Genomic DNA, 22,263 nt, shown 5'->3' with positions numbered 1-22,263 from the left:
GAACAAAAAAGCAATGTGAGATTGCTTCATCTGGGCAGCTGTTGTCAGTGACTGTGGACAGTTCTAGCTAGATGGACCTGTGGTCTGACTTGGGATAAAGAAGTTGCCTTTAAAATGTAAGTTAAAAGACCCCTGGACAGATAAGTCCATGGAGTGAGCTCTTGTTGCTCTGTTCCAGCTTCTGCCAACCTAGCAGTTCAAAAGCTGCCTGTATAGGCAGCTTTAGAGATGCCTGGCCAACCAGTCCTAAGTGATTGCTACTGCCAAGTCCAGCATTGAGTTGAAGGTGCAACAAAAGCCATGTTGTGTATCTTCCTGTTGCCTGCATGAGCCCCTCTTGACTTACCTCGTGCACCTTTAAGCTGAGTGTATTTGAACTGCAGAGATGGGACAACCCAGATCAATGCACCTGTAACCCTGCAAAATGTGCAGAGACATTTTGGAACAGAATGGGAAGCAGTGCCAGAACTGAGGGGAGAAAGGAAGGGAGCTTGAAGCCACATCACCCAAGCACCATTAAGTGTTTAGCCAAATCATGGACCCCTTGTAACCTTCTTAAAAACAGTGGCCAAGGAAGCAGGGACAGACACCCACAACCATTCTAGGTGATCCTTTCAACATCCAGTTTGTTCAGCGTTCACCCTGATTTCCTTGTGCAAAGCTCAAATCTTTGCTGCACATTCGTTCTGAAAGCATTCTGATTTGTTTATAGGGTGCATAGACAATGAGCCTTCGTCCTGCCTCAATCCCAATTTGTTTGCAGAGAGTTTAAACGTCTTCCTGTTAATCACTCAATCCAAGCTTCAGTTTGCTTTTTAACACGATTCACAGTTCCCCAAACAATATGTAAACTGGAACGGAACTCTCCTTCGAAATTTTCACTCTTCTGAATTTTGCGATGCAATTCTCCCATGAAACGATGCTCACAGAAAAATGTATATGGGGGAAAACAATATACAAAATGCACAAAAACAACCTGCAGAATGCATAAAATTAAGATACATTGGTTTCAGAAATGTGTATATTAGGCCGAATGTGTATGTTAGGAGAAGTACACACTAAAAGGCTGAAAAATTCCAGAATATTTCATTTTAAAAAAATCTTACAAACTTGCACAGGAATGTGGAGAACTGAACTGAACCTCGGAAAAGCAAGAAGCTGAAATGGCCAGATTCATCCATCCCTATGCTTTTTTAAAAGTGGAAGCATTGTGCTAAGGTGACAAATGAGTGCTTTACCCTGCTTTTAATTGCACAAACAAAAAATCTGGGTATGCGCTTGAATTCCTCCTGGAGCATACTAAGAGTCCAGAGTCTCCCTAATTCAAGCACTTTGCTGAAGTTGTGGTGACCGGCTCGCCTTTGCTTAGAGACGGTTAACAAGGAAGAGAGGAAGGTGTTCTCCCTCTGATCTCTGGCACTGCTGCTTCCGGCCTAGCCTTGTCGTCTGTCCTGGATTCACATGCCTGGTCTCCTCCTCTGGAAAAGGGCATGGCCTAGCGATTGCCACAAGTGAAGCCAAAGCGGTTGCATCATCTTCCCTCTCTCCCTCCCTCTTTCAGCAGAGCTGCCACAGGAGCAGCCAAATGAGGACTGGAGGAGCTAGCTGGCTGCAAGCATCGCTGCCCACATGCTCCCTTTCAGAAATGCTCACAGCAAGGCGGGGTTTCTTTCCTCCCTGCTGACGTGGTGATGTTTTCAGCAATCGGCGTGCTGGCTGCTGGTTCTCTCGTGTGCCATTATTCTGTCCTTCCTCTCCCTCCTCCCCTTCCCCAATGACGGCATCCCCCACGCCCAGTCGACGTACATAGCAAGGTGTCTGGTGACAACTTGTGGCGCGTGAGCATTATACGATTCTTCGGAGGCCCCAGGGCTGCTTGGAGACAAGGCCTACCCGAGACCAAACAAATATCTTTCCTAGACTGGTAGCGTTCACTAGGAAATGGACAAAGCACAATTTAGGAGCTAAGAAAGGTTGATCAGGATAGCAATTTCAAGCAGACAGGTAGAAGAACAGAAAGTTTGATACAGAATAGATTGACAGGTCAGTTATTAATACGATAATATAGCTGAGCATTGGGCTTGGTGTTTTGTTTTGTTTTGTTTGTATTCTCCCTGCTTGGGTTGCATCATGCTTGCGGCGAGTTAATATTAACTGTGCTAATATTAGCTCCTCCAAAGGAACCCTGGGAACGGTAGTTCTGCGATGGTGCTTGCCAAAACTCAGAGATCAGGAGTCCTGTCCTTTTTACAAAATGAAAATCTGCAGTTCCATAGGGGTGGGGAAGGAAAGACTGGAGGCTGACAATTGCTTTAAGGGAGTTGAAAGAAGTATGACCAGGTCACTTCAGATGCCAGTATGCACTGTCCTTGCAAAAGTGTGCCTTCGTAATCTAACCAAAAGAAGGCAGGTATATTGCAAAAATAAATAAATAAAATAAATCTCTGGCACTATAGAACTCTTGCGTAACAAAACCACTTTTAAAAAAATTAAAAAGAGACTCTTTTGCAAAAAGGCTTCTTCCAGACAATCTGTTTATTGATCTTTAATACTGATTTGTTTATGCACACAATTTTGTGAGAATCAATTGGTATCCTACATTTTCCAGTGTGTTTTTCCATGATTTTCCATACTGCAAAAAGTAGGTGGGGTAGGAAGAGGGCAGAGATGTGGGTTTTTATGCAAAAACCCCGAGTCCACTTTAACTGTGCAATCTAAATTTGCCATTCTATTATTTATTCCCACCTGCAACTGTCTTTAAGATGCCCAAGTCCTGCCCTGGAAAATGCAGGACAACTGCCACTTGATGGTGATTTCGTACGACCACCGCATATATTTGGTGCAAATAAATTAGGGCAAATGCTCAATAAACAGGTCATCTGGGGCATTCATCTGAAAAACAAATCAGGACGAATGATCCCTGGTGCTGTTTCCTGGGGCAAATGCATTTATTTATTCCAACACGCCATTGCATCCCTCCTGGTCGCTTACCCTAATTTGGCAAGAGGAGGAGGAATCAGCTGAATCCAGATGTGATGGTTAGGTGCAAACCCTGATCGTAGGATCCGGATGAATGCTGTGCTTCTATGCAGTGGGACTTAGGGTGGCCCGGTTCAAGATGCAACGAGAGCAGGGCTCGTTGCGCCTTTTAATGTGTTGCGGAAGGCATTCCTGCAGAAATTCCCTCTCCTCTGCAACCATTGCAACTTCCTCTATATAATTTTCAGGTGAGAAAAAGGGTAAACGCCATCTTCATGAAGTAATGGGCCATTCGGCATTGCCCAATCTGGTGCAATGATTCACTAAAGGCAAACTGAGGCCAGCTCTGATAAATAGGGATAGTTGGAGCAGATTAAATTATCAGGTTTATCTGAGATTTCTCAACAGGATGACCAATGGTGGACGAATTCCCTGGAAAGACAGTCGAACCACATGCAGATGTGGGCAGGGGTGCCAACATGAATGAAATATGGGGGGGGGGGTTAAGGCCCACCCCATGTAATCAATCACAAGTCGTGGCACACACACCATTTGAATGGCAATGCCCATCATTTGAGGGGGGCTGGCCCCCTCAAATATTTTATTGGGGGGGCTGAAGTGACCTCGGCCAATAGGAGCTGACTTCTATGGTTATGCAACAGTGGGTCATGGGAGGAGCTCCCCCTCTCAGAGCAAGAACCAGGAACCAGAAATATACTCGGAGTCAGGAGTGGATTTCATGCTCTTTATTCAGCTCATAGTGGTGAGGAGGAATGGAAGTTCCCCCAGAATGTCTGCTTTATATACATTATTTACACAAAGGGCCCCACGTGATTGGCTAATTCTGGGATTCTCCTGTAGGCCAATCAGGTTGCGGATTCACTTCCACCTGGAGCTGGATTGGGTGGCTCCTGTGGCCCAATCAGACTGTTGCATTCTGGATCCTATTGTTCTAGGACCAATCAGACTGTTGCATTTTGGATCCTATTCAACTCAGTACATAACGAACCTTAAGCCATCCTTTGTGAGGAGTCATTTGAACTGCAGGTCTAGACACCTTCCTGGCAGTGAAGTGGCCTTTGCACACCTAGACTGCCCACTGGACTCTTCTAGACAGGAAAGGCGATAAAAGCCGTCTGATTTGAACCAGAATTTTGCCAGATCAACTGCGTTTTGCTTTGTTCCTTGGCTGCGTCTCCGGGCACTGTTTCCTCGACTCCTGGCTCCCCTCGCGAAGCTGCCCACAGCTTAGCCCTGACAAGGGTGTACTCGGGAGGGCGCTGTCAGATCAGATGGTGCAACAGGAAGTCCCAAAGGTGCTGGGCGGTGCAGTGGGCGAGACCTAGAGCACATTCCAGAATTCTCTGTAGTGCACTGGGGTTTCATTGCACATCTGCAGTGTGGACCAGGTTAATAATCTAGAGCGGCAGCAGAGAACCTGTGGCTCTCCAGATGTTTGGGGACTACAGCTCCCAGCGTTCATAGGCCTTGGTCGTGGTGGGAGGGGCTGGTAGAAGCTGGAACCTATCCATATCAGGAGAACAGCAGGTGACATAGGGTGGATCTAAACACAGAGGGGGAACGCTATAAATAAGTCAAAAATTAGATCATTATAATGAAAGGGAAAAAAATCTCTATGGTGTTTTAACGTTTTCTGCTCTCTGGCGCCATCTGGTGTTGCATATTTATAGTGCTTTCAAATCGCTTTTGTTGTTTTTTAACGTATTTTTTATCAAAGATTTCTCGGTTTACAAAAGTATGTGCAATGTCTCATTTTCAAGTTACATTTTCTACAGATCAGTTTCATTTGTTGAGACATTAGTGTTACATTAGGAAGAAAAGGGGGAAAGAGGTGGAGGCGGGGAATGGTGAGTGGGGGTGGAGTCGGGTGGCGATGTTTCTATTTTACTTAATGTATGTGTGAGATTTTGTGTCAGTGTCGCTTGTGCGGTTTATTTACTATTTGCTTGTGTTCCTTTGGTGTTGAGAGAGGTTGGGGGTTGGCCTAGGGTGTGGTTGTTTGTGATTGGCTGTGGTGAACTTTGTTTTCATGTGTGAGTGGGGTGGGTGTTTTTGAATCAGGTTAGCCATACTGATTCGTATGCTGTCGGTGGGTTCTTGTCGTTGTCATGTTAGGCTGTGTATGCGATAAAAGGGAGCCATACCAGGGTGAAGGCGTCTTCTTCCATTTGTCCCTGTGTCAGTTTCAGTTTGTATGCCTGTTGTCTTTGTCCATGGAGTTTTCTTGGCAGGGATACTGGAGTGGCTTGCAGGTTCCTGCTCCAGGTGGATCACGTTTGCTCAAAACTCTCCACTATGACCTGTCCATCTTGAGTGGCCCTGCACGGCATAGCTCATAGCTTCTCTGAGTTATTCAAGCCCCTTCACCACGGCAAGGCAGTGATCCATGAAGGGGATCACTCTCCACTTTTGGTTGGACAGTGTTCTCGAAGCTACAAACATGAGTCTGACCAAACTGCGGGAGGCAGTGGAAGACAGGAGTGCCTGGCATGTTCTGGTCCATGGGGTCACGAAGAGTCGGACACGACTAAACGACTAAACAACAACAACAACAACAGTTTCAGTTTATTGGTTAGTTTTTCTAATAAGGCTATTTCCCATACTGTTTGGTACCATTGGTCCATGATTACTCCTGACAGGTAAGCATGGACCAATAGTACCAAATCACTGTTTCTTTCCTAATGTAGCTGAGTCCATGGACTGGCACGGGACACGGGTGGCACTGTGGGTTAAACCACAGAGCCTAGGACTTGCCGATCAGAAGGTCGGCGGTTTGAATCTCCCTGACAGGGTGAGCTCCCATTGCTCATTCCCTGCTCCTGCCAACCTAGCAGTTTGAAAGCACATCAAAGTGCAAGTAGATAAATAGGTACCATTCCAGTGGGAAGGTAAACGGCGTTTCTGTGCACTGCTCTGGTTCGCCAGAAGCGGCTTACTCATGCTGGTCACATGACCTGGAAGTTGTACGCTGGCTCCCTCGCCCAATAAAGCAAGATGGGCACCCCAACCCCAGAGTCGGTCACAACTGGACCTAATGGTCAGGGATCCCTTTACCTTTACCATGGACTGGCTAGACCCTGAGGAGTGGTGGCTGAATTCTGATGAGTGGGCGCTGAGAGAAGCCACGATGGAGACTGACTTGGAAGAAGGAATTACAGTGGTACCTCGGGTTAAGAACTTACCGTAATTTGTTCTGGAGGTCTGTTCTTAACTTGAAGCTGTTCTTAACCTGAAGCACCACTTTAGCCAATGGGGCTCCAACTGCTGCGCCGCCGGAGCACGATTTCTGTTCTCATCCTGAAGCAAAGTTCTTAACCCGAGTTATTTCTGGGTTAGCGGAGTCTGTAACCTGAAGTGTCTGGAACCTGAAGTGTCTGGAACCCAAGGTACCACTGTAGTGGTCTGGGGGAGCCTGAAACAGCCAGGAGATGAGAATCTGAGGCAGGAGAATCTGCAGGATTGGAGAGTGAAGAACAGGAGCAGGAGGAGAGAGAGAGAGAGAGAGAGAGAGAGAGAGAGAGAGAGAGAGAGATGTCAGGGCTTCCACACACCCGCCGCCGCCTCCTCCTCCTGCCCCCACCTCTCCTGCTCCACTGTCTCCCAGGACCTGTGGGTGTAGCCTTCTCCTGCTTGCACGCAGCTCAGATGGGGGAGATACACAAGCCGAGCTCATAGAATACAATCGTAGAATCGTAGAATTGTACAGTTGGGAGGGACCAGAAGGATCATGTGGTCCTACCCCTTGCAATGGGGGGGGGGCTCTCTGTTGCCACTTCTGCACACCTAGGACTAGCTGGAAAAAAGTTGGACTGATGCACATGCCTTTCCCTAACTTGTAAGTGTACTCTTTGACAACAGATACTTCCTTCCTCTGGACATGCCTTGCCTGACAGCCCCATGACACCAGCCCTGATTTAGACCACCGAGCTATCCTGCTCAACATTCAGTTTACACATCATTTGGGGTGTTAAGAAGGCATTGTTTTCCTTTCCACCCTGAATTTGCCACGTGCAGCACAGCTGCTGTGACAAAATTTGGGTTAGGTGATGTTGGTGGCCCAGCCAGACTCACAAAGGCAGCCACGTTCCCTGAAGGGCACAGAAAAAACTAAACAGAAGGAATGTTGCCTAAAGGAAAGAAGCAGCGGGTCTTCTTCACAGACAAATTGCCCTTTGTCTGCATATGCTTTATACCCTTAAAACACATTCAAAACACACACACACACACAGCGAGAGAGAGAGAGAGAGAGAGAGAGAGAGAGAATTATGGGTACTGTAGTTTGTGAAGAGCTGCAGGGAATTGTAAATCTGTAAGGGGTAAACTACAGCACCCAGAATTCTTTGAGAAGGAAAATGGGCTTTGAATGTGCCTTAAAGGTTGTATTGTCTATTCAACCAGTTAATGGATTTGATGTACAAAACAAGCAAGCAGGTATACAGTGGTACCACAGGGTAAGAACTTAATTCATTCTGGAGATCCGTTCTTAACCTGAAACTGTTCTTAACCTGAGGTACCACTTTAGCTAATGGGGTCTCCTGCTGCCACCATACGATTTCTGTTCTTATCCTGAAGCAAAGTTCTTAACCCGAGGTACTATTTCTGGGTTAGCGGAGACTGTAACCTGAAGCGTCTGTAACCCGAGGTACCACTGTATTGTGTATTTCCCATTGCTATTTTAGAGCGATATCTATATAAACTTCATTTCATCACAAAGGAAACACAAAGCAAATGGTGGGGTGCTGTAAATCAATTACGTGTTGATCGCGGACCGAAAGCAACAATGGCGAATGACGATTGCACTTGCTGGATCGATTTCTTTTGTGGTCATGGGATGAATAAGCAAATATCGGCAATTGCCCCTCCTGTTTCTGTTTTGGTCAGAGTTATCTGGCATCCCTGCAGGTTGTGACCAGACAGATGGTGCTGGAGCTGCAGATCAGGCAGGGATGATATCTGAAGCCAGCAATGGAGATGGATGTCCTTTATTCTCTCACTTAGGAGGGGAATATTTCTTCTAATAAAACAAATGCAACCTGCAGGTTTTATAAAAAGCGAGAGGAGCTGCAAAATGCTGGGGAATTTTTATTTTTTTTTAGTGAATTCGTATTTAAAATGCTGAGTCCACAGGCCTCCTAGTGACATTGTCTAGCCAAATGTAGAAAGGCTACAGTCAAAGTGTGTACATAATATAATTTTTAGAAAGCAGAGGAACATCAGCTTTACATCCTTTGAAGGATCCAAAAGCTGGGAAGATGTGATCAGACTATTGGAGGCCCAAAGGAAAACATTCCCCTTTTAAGCTGTTTGCTTATTAGCACCCAGATGGCGGATGTGGCCTTACGCAGCAGAAGCAAATATGGTTAAATATTGATGGGGAGAACATGGCCATTATTTTTCTTGTACCTAAAGAGCGTGAGGAGAAAGCAAAGGCATGTGGGTTTCCATCAAACTTTCCTGCTGTTAAATGGTTAGCTGGCATCATCATACGCTCCAACACAGAATCATAGAGTTGGAAGGTCCCCCAAGCCCAAACCCCTTGCTGCCTCTCCAGCCCCACCCTTACCCACCTGCAGCTCAGAATAAAGGTAAAGGTAAAGGGACCCCTGACCATTAGGTCCAGTCGTGACCGACTCTGGGGTTGTGCTTTATTGGCCAAGGGAGCCGGTGTACAGCTTCCGGGTCATTTGGCCAGCATGACTAAGCCACTTCTGGTGAACCAGAGCAGCACACGGAAACGCCGTTTACCTTCCTGCTGGAGCGGTACCTATTTATCTACTTGCACTTTGACGTGCTTTCGAACTGCTAGGTTGGCAGGAGCAGGGACAGAGCAACGGGAGCTCACCCCATCACAGGGATTCAAACTGCCGACCTTCTGATCAGCAAGTCCTAGGCTCTGTGGTTTAACCCACAATGCCACCCGCGTCCCGATGCTCATAGCGCCACCCGCAGCTCAGAATAGAATGTGCCAATTTCGATTTCTCCATTTGTCATTTCTCCAAGCTTCAAATCTGTTGACATCTTAATGCAAATTTCTCCCAACATGCACATTTTTTTGCAAGCAAAGTGCCCCAATAGAACACTTTTCAGTTGCGATTTGGGGGGGGGCACGCTTTCCTGCAATAGCCACAATTTTTTGTATAAGTTATTTGGCCAGAGAATTGCATTGCACCAAAGCTAGAGACATGAAAATGCTGGGAAGTGCAAATTGGGTAGACTTGCATTAAAATCTGAATTTCCCTCCAGCACACTTTTTAGCCCTGCTCAACATGGGTAGAGCTCCTCTAGCTCACTTGAGAGGGGGAAATTTCCTTCTCCTTGTTTCAGTCCATACTTAAAAACGAAAGGAGAATCTACTGCACCTTTGTGACCGTGAGTTCAGATCTTTTGGAATCACATCTGCAGAACTGGGTCAGGGTGGGGCAGAGACAGGTCTCACTCCACTTCCTGCTTCACTTGAATAAACTTTCTCCTTGCCACCCTCTTTCTTCGCCTGGCTCAAGGCAGCCCTATCAATCTATCCTTACCATTAATTAAGCAAAGGCAGGCCTGTAACTGACAGCGTGCTGCAGCCACTGGACTGGTTACTCAAGCTGTAAAATCCAGCATTATACCTTGACAGTTTAATGAACATATTCATCCTGCACACATCCTTGCCCTCAAACAGTTCCAGGCAATGGAGTCTCGTTTCCATCCAGCAGGTACACAGGTTTACTCTTACGGGCAAATATATGTCCAAGCCTTTGAGGGTTCTGGGAAGTCAGATAAAATAAAATTGAGGCTGAAATGAGAGACATTGATCTGCGCTGTCTGCCCAGGATTTGAAAAGAACTCTGAAGATCCAACAGATGAAGACCCCGTTGTTGGTCTGATGATCTTTATCTAGAGGAATTCTACCCCAGAGGTTCTGCATTTGTGACCCTACAACAAAACCTTGCAGCATAAACTGCTCCTGGTCAGGATTCCAGCCAGCTAGCCAGGTTATTTCTCAGGATTTCCCATTCCATTCTTCCTCCTCCCTGGTTTTCTGGTTTTCTCATTCCTCCCCACAATAGTCAGTAAGCAAGCATTTTGTTGCCATGTCGGTCCTGATTAGATTGATTTTGGGATTCTCCCCCTCCTTAATTTTTTCCCCCCATTGCAGAATGGTGCTTTTGTCAACTTCGGATCTGCTCAAGCCTGCTGATACTTTCCTCTTTCACACAAGTGATGCTATCTTGATGCCGACCAAACTGAATTTGCCGTTAGTGTATAGCAGGAGCTATATACCCTTTTATCAATCAAAGTGCTTCATTCCCTTCGTAGAGAACAGTTCTTTTCCAAACTGGATCAGCGCACTTTGATCCACTTTAATTGCGCAAGCCTCGAGATCTGATACGCGTTGGAATCTCTCCTGCGAAATACTAACCGTTCCTCTGTTTAATTGTTTTCACCTGTTGGATAAGCCTTTGTTTATTCTTATTGCAATACTTCTCAGTTGGTAGACCATGAGACTCTCAATCTCAGGACTGTTGGTTTGAGCCCTGCAAAAGATTCCTGCATTGCAGAGCATTCAACTAGAGGACCCTCATGGTCCCTTCCAACTCCACAATTCTATGATCATTTTGCACATAACCTGCATGACAAAGGTGGACATTTCCTCTTTGGTTCCTCCCACTTTTCACTTCTGGGTTTTGAATATAATTTGGGATGCCCCTAAAGAGCCATTCACCTTTAACCAGCAGGGCCCCCTCCCCTTCTTTTTTGAAACTAAAATGAATTATTCATACAGACTTAAATGATTCATAGATATCAGCATGCTATATAATGAACTGTGTGTATTACTGATGAAATAGCATTGTAAGGTCCTATGGATCAGGGTGGGCCATATAGCCTGTGTGGTCTGGTTTTGCTAGAATCTCTGAGTCCTGCCAATGTGTGTTAAATTTACATCCATCATCCTCAGGATCTTCTAAAAGGGCATAACTTAGTGCTGTAAGCCAATTAGCTTCTACAATTTGATTGATTTAATCATACGAGTCCCTGAATTGATCGAGCCATTAATTAATTGATTGCATGTGGGAAATAGCAATGGGTCGTCGCCAACCAAGTTTTACTCAGTGTACAGCCCAAGGTCGGCTATTATTTTTAATAGGTCTATTCTGAGTAGGACTTGTAAGCAATATGATTATTTAAATAATGTATAAGCATGTATGTATAGGAAAAGAATTTTATCTTATTTTATTTAACTAGGGCCGCCATACGTCAGAAATGTGGTGCTTTGTCCTGGATCTTAGGCAAGTCAATCCAAAAATTGGGGGGGGGGTGTGTAAAAAAAAACAAAAACTCAGCAACTTGGGGTTTGTCTAAAAAACCTTGGGTTTTCCTTTAAAAGTTTAACAGTTTGGAGGTGTCCTGGTTTTTACTTTTTGAAATATGGCAGCCCTAATTTAACAGAAGGCTGACAAACGCATGGCGTTCTCTGCAGAAGCTGGATCTCAGAGCCCAGCCACCCTGAGGCAACTGCCTCACCTCGCCTCATGGGCAGACAGGCCCTGGGTCCACCTCAAATGTAGGTTCAGCGGAAAAACTGCCGACAGCACCCTCAGATACACACACCCATGGCACATTCTCTGAACCTTCAGATTTTTATTTTTGTAATGGAGGGTTTTGTTTTGTTTTGTTTTGTTTTGTTTTGTTTTGTTTTGTTTTGTTTTGTTTTGCTGGGGCAGGTTTGAGCCTGCTCGTTTTCATGGCTGGTCACTGGCTTTTTCCGCCTGGTTTTATTTGGGGGGGAGGTGTAGGTGTTTTGCCTAGTTTTTCCACAAGGAGAGTCGTGAGCATCACCAGTTTTTCCTTCTGGAAAATGGGTCGTTTGGCGTGCCCACAGCAGTTCCTTAGAATTCCAAGAGTTTCCTTCCTTTCCTTTTTTTCTTCTTCTATTTTTTGTCCTTTCTTTCCTTTCCTTCTTTCTCTGAAATCCCATGTCTGAAGCCTTTGCTAAGGTCCAGGGATTGCATACAGTGATACCTCAGATTAAGAATTTAACCTGAAACTGTTCTTAACCTGAGGTACCACTTTAGCTAATGGGGCCTCCCACTGCTGCTGCGCCGCCACCACACAATTTATGTTCTCATCCTGAAGCAAAGTTAACCCGAGGTACTATTTCTGGGTTAGCAGAGTCTGTAACCTGAAGCGTCTGTAATTTGAAGTGTCTGTAACCCGAGGTAACACTGTACTCCTGAGGGTAGTAGATGGTGGATGAAGGACCCTGGGTGGGAGACAGGAAAATGTCGGACTCCCAGGGTAAGAGGCTGGGAGGAGAAAGGAAGGATTCCAGGTGAGAGCCAGGAGGGGCTGCTCCCTTCTCTGGGTGGTGGAGGCTGAGAATGGCCTTTGGCAGAGGACTCTGAATTTTACTTCTTCTGTTTGGGTTTTTTTGTAGCTGTTATCTTATTGCATTGTGAAAAACTTTAATAAAAATCATGAGAAAAAGAGAGAGAGATTGCAAGAGCGTCCCAGTGGTCAAATACAGTCGTACCTCAGTTTTCGAACAGCTTCGTTCACAAACAACTTGGAACTTGAATGTCGCAAACCCAGAAACCCAGAAGTAGGTGTTCCGGTTTGCGAACTTTGCCTCAGATGCTCCTGCAGCCAATCAGAAGCCACACCTTGGTCTCTGAATGTTTCAGAAATCGAACGGACTTCCGGAACGCATTCTGTTAAAAAACCAAGGTACGACTGTAGGGAGTGATCTGCTACTGTAAGGCAAGGTTGACAGAATTTTTATTTTAGTTTTCTGGAGAGGACAATTTCCTTGGGCAGGGGTAAAACTAGACTTTATTTCACCCAGGGCCAAAAAGCCCAGTTTGGGAACCCACACACACAAGGTAAAGAATCTTATATCGCTTCTCCCTCCTTTCCTCCTTCTCTCTCTCTCTGCCAGCCCCTTTCCTTCCTCATTCCCACCAGTATGAAATGTGGCAGAGGACTGCGTGGCTCTGAAAGTACATCAGGTCTCGACTAGTTAAAAAACCCTCACTCCTCGCATTTTGTCCTGGGGGAGAAAAAAGCCCCCAAACCACCAGAGCCAAGTCAGTAGGCCAGGATGATCTGGGACACCTGGCAGCTCCGACTTCCTCCGTGGGTACAATGCGGGCTTTTCAGTGCCCTTCCAACTGGAAGCCGCGGCACAGTGCCGGTGCCAAGGGCCGTCTGAGCCGATCTGTGATGCCATCCATCCCTGTCCCCCAGCTGCGGCAGATCTGTGGGGCACGCATTCTCCCTCGGAGAAGGAGGCGCTGAGCCATAATCGGCAGCCATCCACCGAGAAGCCCATTGAAGGGACAGGGAGCTGTCCATCACCCGGGGCAACTCAGAGACGCAATAGATCACCGGAATGAAGACGCAAAATGTGACCTTGCCGGGAAGGTGGAGGCGGAGGGAGTTACAGAGGAATGGAGCAGGTGGTGTCTACAGCGCAGGTCATGTCCCTTTTGCCATTGTCCTCTGCTCATAATGCAGTTGTGCTCCCACACCTGTGCCTTTCGTCATTGCCTCCACAAATTGCCCCGTGTGAAGGCTGCTGTGCCCATCAGGGTTCTCTCCTGGAATTTAGGAAGCAGAGAAGGATGCTAAGCCTGTTCAGAATCCCTTTGCCCTCTCCACCAGCCTGGGGTCTGGAAAGGAGGGTTTCTATTGGCTCAAAAAGAAAAGGCGTTTGCAGGGCACATGTTTCACATCCAGAAGGCCACAAGTTCAAAGTCTGGCATCCCCAAGATTTGGGGAGCAGATGATGGGAAAGGAACCCCCTGAGAGGCCATGGAGAACTGTGGGCTAGAAGGTGCAATGTTCCTAAGGCTGAAGGCCAGGAACTCACAGACCCCTAGATGTTGTTCAACTCCAGCACCCATCAGTACAGAGCGGTCAGGGAAGGTGGAAGTTTATGGAGGGCACCTCATTGAATGTCTCTGATATAACAGCTGTCGAATTAGATGAGCCTTTCAGTCCAGGTTTAAAAAGGGCACAGGAAGTGGGAGTGCAATTGTGCTCAGGTGTTGCTAATAATAATAACAATAATAACAATAATTTATTATTTGTACCCTGCCCATCTGGCTGGGTTTCCCCAGCCACTCTGGGTGGCTTCCAACAAAGATTAAAAATACATTAAAATTACATTGAAGATTAAAAATACATTAAAATGTGGGCTTCCCCTGCGTATCTGGTTGGCCACTGTGAGAACCACCATTTCTTGTGGTTTCCATCAACTACAATTCAGAAGCATGCTGCCTCCAATAATGGAGACAGAACATAGCTATTGTGACTAGGTGCATTGATAGCCTTTGATCCTCCGTTAATTTGTCTAATCCTCTTTCAAAGTCATCCAAGATGGTGGCCATTGTTATGTATTCAGTGGTCTGTGTTTGCCTGAGCTTGAGCCTGGACTAAGGATTCTGAGCCCCTGTGTTCTGATTCGATACATGATATCCAATCACAGGACATTTCAGGATTTGGGCCTCTGCCACTGGCCCTTCAACTCTGATTCATGATTCGCAGCTTGGAAGTTTATACAGCCAGTCACGTTGGGAGTGGGAGTGGCCCAGGCCTTCAGAAATGTATATAAGCAGTTGCTTTGCCCCTGTTGTCCAGTTCTGTTAGTTTAATAAAGGTTCTTGCTGTTATCCAGGCATAGGCAAACTCAGCCCTCCAGATGTTTGGGAACTACAACTCCCATCATCCCTGACCACTGGTCCTGTTAGCTAGGGATGATGGGGGTTGTAGTCCCAAAACATCTGGAGAGCCGAGTTTGCCTATGCCTGCTGTTATCACTATATCTTGCCTTGTGGGAACCCACCTACACTTCAGCCATCACTGCCTCTTGTGGGAGAGGTGCTGACTGAAGAACTCCCTTTTCATCTTTCCTGAATCTTCCGACGTTCGCCTTCATTGGATGTCCACAAGTTGCAGAGTTGTGTGAGACGGAGGGAAGCTGAGGTGCAAGCAGTACATTTGGGAAGGCGTTATAACGTTGCCCGGTTCACACATGACCTCAGTTCCACAGCCAACATATTAAGTTGGCTCTGAGGCCCAGTTGCCACTCCGATGCCAGAGAGGACATAATGGCAATATTGTATTTCAGCTAATAAACAAGCCTTTTTTTCTGGGAGCCATTTGACACAAAAGCGAGACTGTCTCCCGCGAAAAGCAGCCCTTCTGACACAAAACATAAAGAGCCCAGCGGAATAAATTATTGCCACATCACCCGCCTGCTGAAGTTTACAAAACGAGCAGTGGCAGATAAGGTTCTGGGGCTGGAGAGAAAGGCTTGTCTTGACCTAAGGCTAAATCTCAGAGCAGAAAGGTCCCAGCGTGAATGGTCAGTTCACAGCCTGTTTGTACGGGAGCGGAGAGTTTGCTTCAGACTGGGCGGGCCCTCAGGTTTACCTAACTACTGTTCTTCGGCCAAAAGCGGCATGCCAATTTCCAACTGTCTTTTCCTGCTTCTGGTGCTAGTGTTCACAGAATTGTAGAGATGGAAAGTAGAGTTGGAAGGGACCCAAAGTTCATCTAGTCTGACCCAACTTACATCTGGTTCTTTTCCAATAGAAGAAGAAGAAGAGTTTGGATTTGATATCCCGCTTTATCACTACCTTAGGGAGTCTCAAAGCGGCTAACATTCTCCTTTCCCTTCCCCTCCCACAACAAACACTCTGTGAGGTGAGTGGGGCTGAGAGACTTCAGAGAAGTGTGACTGGCCCAAGGTCACCCAGCAGCTGCATGTGGAGGAGCGGAGATGCAAACCCGGTTCCCCAGATTATGTGACTCTTAACCACTACACCACACTGGCTCCATAGGGGTGGAGGACCACCCACAGCCTTCCAGGGTTTTCTGCCCAGCGCTTGGAACCCAGGACACATCTCATCTCCTCAGGCCCACCAGCCCTCCCTAACCTGCCTTTGCAAATTGTGTGTTTGTGTGCCAGACCCCTCTAATCCCTGGATCCAGCAAGTGTTACAATCTAACCAAGCCTTCTAATTCCGGGAAATGACCAAGCTACAGTGGTACCTCGGGTTAAGTACTTAATTCGTTCCAGAGATCCGTTCTTAACCTGAAACTGTTCTTAACCTGAAGCAGCACTTTAGCTAATGGGGCCTCCTGCTGCTGCTGCGCCGCCGGAGCACGATTTCTGTTCTCAGCCTGAGGCAAAGTTCTTAACCTGAGGTACTATTTCTGAGTTAGTGGAGTCTGTAACCTGAACCGTATGTAACCTGAAGTGTATGTAACCGGAGGTACCACTGTAGTTTCCTGGTGAGGTGATGGGGGGTGGGTGAAGGGGTTCAGTGCGAGACAGCAAATGTGTGGGGGGACATCCCTTGACAGAAAAAGCCAGAGTTGACGGCAGAGTTTCGGGGAGTGGTATGAGCGAGATGATGATTTATTAAATTGGTACGCCTCCCTTCGTCAGTAGATCTCCGGGCGGATTACAACATAAAAATACAATATAAAAACACAAAGTCCATAATAAAAGCAACAACAATAAAACACAAGCCAGTAAGCCCCATACCCACTGCTCTGTGTGTGTGTGTGTGTGTGTGTGTGTGTGTGTGTCCCTCGGCCAGTAAAGTGAGATGAGCGCTGCAACCCCAGAGTCATCCGCGACTGGACTTAACAGTCAGGGGTCCCTTTATCTTTACCTTTAAAGGCTAAACGTAGCCTCGGTTTCACTCAGTTGTGAGAATATTATGAGCTTGGTGCAGAGTGCATTTCTCTCCATACAACCCACATGTGTGTGTACAATTGTATAACAATTTGTTCCCAAATAATCTATACTATTAGGGACGCGGGTGGCGCTGTGGGTAAAACCTCCGCGCCTAGGACTTGCCGATCGCATGGTCGGCGGTTCGAATCCCCGCGGCGGGGTGAGCTCCCATTGCTTGGTCCCTGCTCCTGCCAACCTAGCAGTTCGAAAGCACGTTAAAGTGCAAGTAGATAAATAGGTACCGCTCCGGCTGGAAGGTAAACGGCATTTCCATGTGCTGTTCTGGTGCAGGATCGCCAGAACAGCTTCGTCAAGCTGGCCACGTGACCCAGAAGTGTCCTCGGACAGCGCTGGCCCCCGGCCTCTTAAGTGAGATGGGCGCACAACCCTAGAGTCAGACACGACTGGCCCGTAAGGGCAGGGGTACCTTTACCTTTTTAATCTATACCATTATTTATTGATATTTCTTAAGGTCTCCAAACGACTTGTAATTAATACTACAATTGTCTGGTCGACCTGTTAGCAGCACTAAAGCTCTCTGAAGACCCGAAATCAGTGGAAATGCTGTGCTCAAAAATACACAGCCCAGTGCCCTCCACAGACGACAGAAAACAGCGCAGAAAATTGTGAACATCATAATTCCACAGGGCCCTGCAGAGGTTAAAAGATCTCATCTGCAGAGTGTTTTAATTGCCACCCAGAGAATCAGGTTGGGAAGGTTCAGTTCATTATTTTGCACAGTCTGCATAGCATGTTCGGCTTTTGATGTACGGCATGAGGCGCCGATTAGGAAGCTTTGATGCTTTCGAGGTTCATAGGTTGAGATTAATCATTTGTGACCTTGGGACTTGGCACCTTCGTTCCCAGAGGCTGAAGATCAGCATCTGGATCTCTGGACTTGCCCCGTTCGTTTGTCTGCATGGGTATCTGTGTGTGTAACACACACGCGCATGATCTGAGCAAATAGCTAAAATGTACTTCAAAAGAAAATAGAGTTTTCCCTGTTAGAAGAGAAGAACAGAGTGATTTAAAAGAGAAGAGGTGTCTCTGGGTCATTTCTCAGTGCAGCAAACATTACAAATTAATAATAATAATAATTAAGTTTATTGGTCACCTTTTTCTCAAGGTGACTCAAAATGACTCACAATATAGAAATGAACACATACATTTCAACCCACAAACAATATATAACTCATTGCTTCCTGCCCCCATTTGTGTTGTATTTTCTTTGCACTGAAATGCATGAGGTAGAATAGCATAATGACAATGTACCGTGTATTTTTCCATGTATAACACGCTCCCATGTATAACACGCCCCCTATTTTGGGGGACTCAAAATTAAGAAAGGGGGGGAGATCCCCCAAAATTGTTGAGTTTTTTTGGGGGGGAAGGATCGCCCATAGTTGTTGAGCAAACCAAACTATCCTCTGTCCCCTTGCTGACAAAAGCAGCAAATCGCCCACCCAATTGCCAGAATGACAGCCAATCAACACCAGCCCTTGCCACAGCCACCAATAACAATCTCCGACTCAGATCAGCAACCAATCCCACATCCCCACAATGCCACTACCCATGTATAAGACTACCCCAAATTTTGAGCATGATTTTTGAATGAAAAAAATATAGTCTTATACATGGGAAAGTACGGTATTTTTTTGTGTAAATTACATAAGGTACCGTATTTTTCGCCCCATAGGACGCACCGGCCCATAGGACACACCAAGTTTTTTTGGGGGGAAATAAAGGGGGGGGGGAATTATTTTTCCCCCCAGGCGCTTGTGGGGCTGGCAGTGGGGAGAAGCGCTCTTCTCCCCGCCGCCCGCCTGCACACCAGGTCCGGGGACAGCGGGAGGACGCGCTGCGCCTCCCAGCTGTCCCCGGAGCTAGCGGGGCTGGCAGCAGGGAGAAGCACGCGTCTCCCCGCTGTCAGCCTCCAAACCACATCGGGAGACAGCGGGATGGCGCCGTTCCACCTCCCCGCTGTCCCCCGACCTTGTGGGACTGGTGCTGCAGCTCTCCTGAAGCCTGGAGAGCAAGAGGGGTCGGTGCGCACCGACCCCTCTCGCTCTCTAGGCTTCAGCGAAAGCCTGCATTCGCCCCATAGGACGCACACGCATTTCCCCTTCATTTTTGGAGGGGAAAAAGTGCGTCCTATAGGGCGAAAAATACGGTACATAATGCTGTCACAGCGTACACTGAGACATTTATTTTGGGGGGCAGAAGACAGGCTGCGGCAGAACAGAAACAGTGTTGCATGAGACAAATACAGGGCAGAACGGAAAACAGAAATAGGCACTGCTGGTTTCTTCTTACCAGTGTTCCCAATATAGATCTTCAATCACCTGGTGGGGGAGGCACAATTTTGTGGTTCGCCTCAGGTGCCAAATTTCCTTAGGCCAGGTCTGTGCACATGTCCTTAAAAGCAGCAATTTGAGGCAAACACCTGCCAATGGAAGCAATCCCTGGCACAGGTGTGTAGGGGGTACATACGCCCCGTGTTTATCAGAACTGGCACAACCAAACTACATCTTTGGGTTTGATCAGCTGGATTCTAGCGTCAGCTATAGGTGTTCAGAGCGATCACGTGCCCACCCCCAACAAAACCACATTCTTCTTTCCCTCATTCTGGTCAAACTGGTGCAATTCTACATTTCCCCCACCCACTGGGAATATGGTTATTGCAACTTAGGACTCAGCTACATTGAATGCATTATAAACATGCAACACCAGATGGCGCTGGAGAGCAAAAAAATTCTATACAATTTTCCATAGAGGTTTTTTTTCCTTTTGTTATAACAATTTAATTTCTGACTTATTTATAGCGGGTTTTTCCTGTGTGTAGATCCACCCCCAATTTTAGGAAACTGCTATGTTCTGAGCTGCAGATAAATTTTGATACCAGGGATCTGTTTTAAGAAAAAGTCAACTAATTAAACTATAAAGGCATCTGACTTTGGCTGAGAGCCTACCACTGAGAACCCCATTTATTATATTTGTATATATTGTTGAACGCAACCTTGACCTCTTGCATGAGATGGTGGTACACAAATGCTCTTATACACGAACATTACATAACTGCGCTAAAGGGGGGGATACGCCATTTAGAGTCGTGATCCGAGGTCTGCCTCCCCCCCTTGCTGTAGGGAAACTGCTGCCCCCTGCAGGCATAACCAGGCAACGACTTAACACTTTTCACGGTCCAGGCACCCACATAAAATGGCCCCCAGCCACGGCTTATATCAGCATAACCCGGATGATTGCATTGCGACGCATGAGTGGTTTATAAATAAATCTAATTTTTGGCCGGGCGTGGAATATATAAGAGCTAATCGGCACAAGGGGATGCCTGCTGCAAAGCGGACTGTGATATAATAAAAGCATGTGGTTTGTCTCCTTCCAAGGAATCTTTTTAAAAAACAGAGGTTGCAAAAAGAGAGCACCTGGAATGTGATGTTTTTAATGTATAATCAGGTTGAAGCTGCAAAGGGCTGCGGTTTGTGGGAAGGGACGGGGAATGCAACCAGGCAGATTTGTGATTCCTACCCTCCCTTTTTCCTTCCGCTTTGAAAAGCCTTAACCTAGTTTTTTCCTCCTCCTCTTAGATAGTGGGCAAATGATTTTTTCTTAAAGGACCGCAGAGGCAGCTGACTCCTACCATCTGAGCAGAAAGAACCGCAGCAGAGTCAGAAGCTGAAAAGAAAAGCCCTTGTGCCAGTGTTACACCCAGAGCCCGTGGGGATTATTTTCCTTTTCTCTGTCATGCATGAAAATCATCCAGGTTATCACGGCCGGCTTCACCAGTCCATTAAGCAGCACAATGGAGGGCTGGGCACAGCTGCCCGTAGCCGAGGGGCTGAGGGGAGAGCCTCTCCATAAAGACAGTCCTCTCCTTCGGAAGCAGAAGTGGCAGAGGTGAGGAGGAGGGCCCAGGGCAGGCACCTCTGTTGGCTCACGGGGCTTGTGGCCCCAAATGTCAGGAACATCTTGGAATGGAGAGGAAATGTGGGCCTGTTTTGCTTTTAAAGCTCATCCTGCTTCATTTGCACTTCCCAGGACAATACGCAGACCAAAGCACCCTTTGATAGCCGCAACACCTTTGAATTTTTTTTTATATATATATACATATTTATTAAAGTTTTTTGAATATAAATGCATAAATATTAAACAACATTACTTATATCATAACATAATTTCGTCACTTCTTTGGACTCCCTCGCGTCTCCCGCTCGCATCGTTACAAAAAAAAAATTTTTCCAAGCAAATTACCCACTTGTTTGCAATCTTATCTCCGCTCATTTAAATAAAATCTAGCAATTCTCCAAAAAGTTTGTATTTTCCTTAATCTCACTTATCGTCAAATTCAGATCTAATTCCGTGGTGGGCAATTATTTATGATCTAGCATCCTTCTTAACATTCAACCAAATTACAATATTTTTGTAAATAAATCTTGAATTTCCTCCAGTCTTCCTCAACCCTCTCCTCTCCCAGGTCTCGCAACACCTTTGAATTTTGGACTTGCCCTTTTCTGGCCAAGTAATATGTACAAAAATGCACAGACTAGGGGGAAACGTGTTTCAAATTTCATATATTGGTGGTGACAGAAATGCATTGCATACAGGGAAGTCACTTGCAAAAATAAAAATAAATGTTTGCTAGGCAACATTGTCGGCGAACAGGCAAGACCCCCACGCAGTGGCGTAGCGTGGGGGGTGCAGGGGGGGCCGGCCGCACCGGGCGCAACATCTGGGGGGCGCATTCGCCGCCTCCGGAGTTGCCGAAGAGCCTCGGGTGCAGGCTGTAGCAGAGCCCCATGGCAGCAGCCCAGGCAGCAGCAAGAAGAAGCTGGCAGCGACGGCAGGTTAGGGGTTAGGGGCACAAATTACTTGCCTTGCCCCGGGTTAGGGGGCGCAAATTACTTGCCTTGCCCCGGGTGCTGACAACCCACACTACGCCGCTGCCCCCACGGGTCTTTTCAAGGCTTTATTTGTGCAAAAGATTCACAGTGCAGAACGTCTCAATTCCATGTCTGCTCAGTCACTAGCAGAATCTGGGAGTGGGCGGTGCTTAAACTTTCCCCAGTGTTAAGTTGTGGGTGAACATATCAGACGACACAGCGATTCTTCAAACAGCTCTTGTTTATTCACAGGCCAGGACAGAACTGAACTGAAGGGTTCAGTCAGCCTGCTTATATAGAGCTCCAGTACAATGTAACTGTAACAATTTTCTAAAACTATCCAATCACGGAACATCACTTTCAATCCCTTATTTGCATAACTATTTACAGTATCCCCCTGCTGGCCCAGGATGAGAACTTCAGTACGTAACACCCAGCATAGCAGTCTTATGACCCCCATCCTATGCCTGCCCTCTCTGCGTGTAAACCGACTGCGCAGAGAGCGCGTGGGCAAAGGGGGACCTGCCTCCCTCCCCCCCCCCCGCTTTGCTCGGGCTCAGTGTTGCGGCTCTCTCTTGCTCCTTCCGATCCCTGCATCCCTTCCCCACTGGAGGAGGGGCTTCCCTCCTCGCC

The 22,263-nt window shown here is 46.8% G+C and overlaps 1 long non-coding RNA gene across 1 annotated transcript in view; it reads left to right on the top strand.

Annotated features, from left to right (window-relative positions):
• Nucleotides 1-20,834, top strand: part of LOC307204329 — a 36,572-nt gene extending 15,738 nt beyond the window's left edge. The window contains exon 4 of the long non-coding RNA XR_013833591.1: nucleotides 20,338-20,834. This is a non-coding gene — a long non-coding RNA (uncharacterized lncRNA). The remainder of the gene's footprint in view (nucleotides 1-20,337) is intronic.
• Nucleotides 20,835-22,263: the final 1,429 nt, after the last annotated feature.

Source organism: Podarcis cretensis, assembly GCF_951804945.1.
Source record: "Podarcis cretensis genome assembly, chromosome: 15".
Classification (NCBI taxonomy): domain Eukaryota; kingdom Metazoa; phylum Chordata; class Lepidosauria; order Squamata; family Lacertidae; genus Podarcis; species Podarcis cretensis.
Note: the sequence above shows the minus strand (reverse complement) of the source record. Positions and strands in the feature narration are given on the sequence as shown.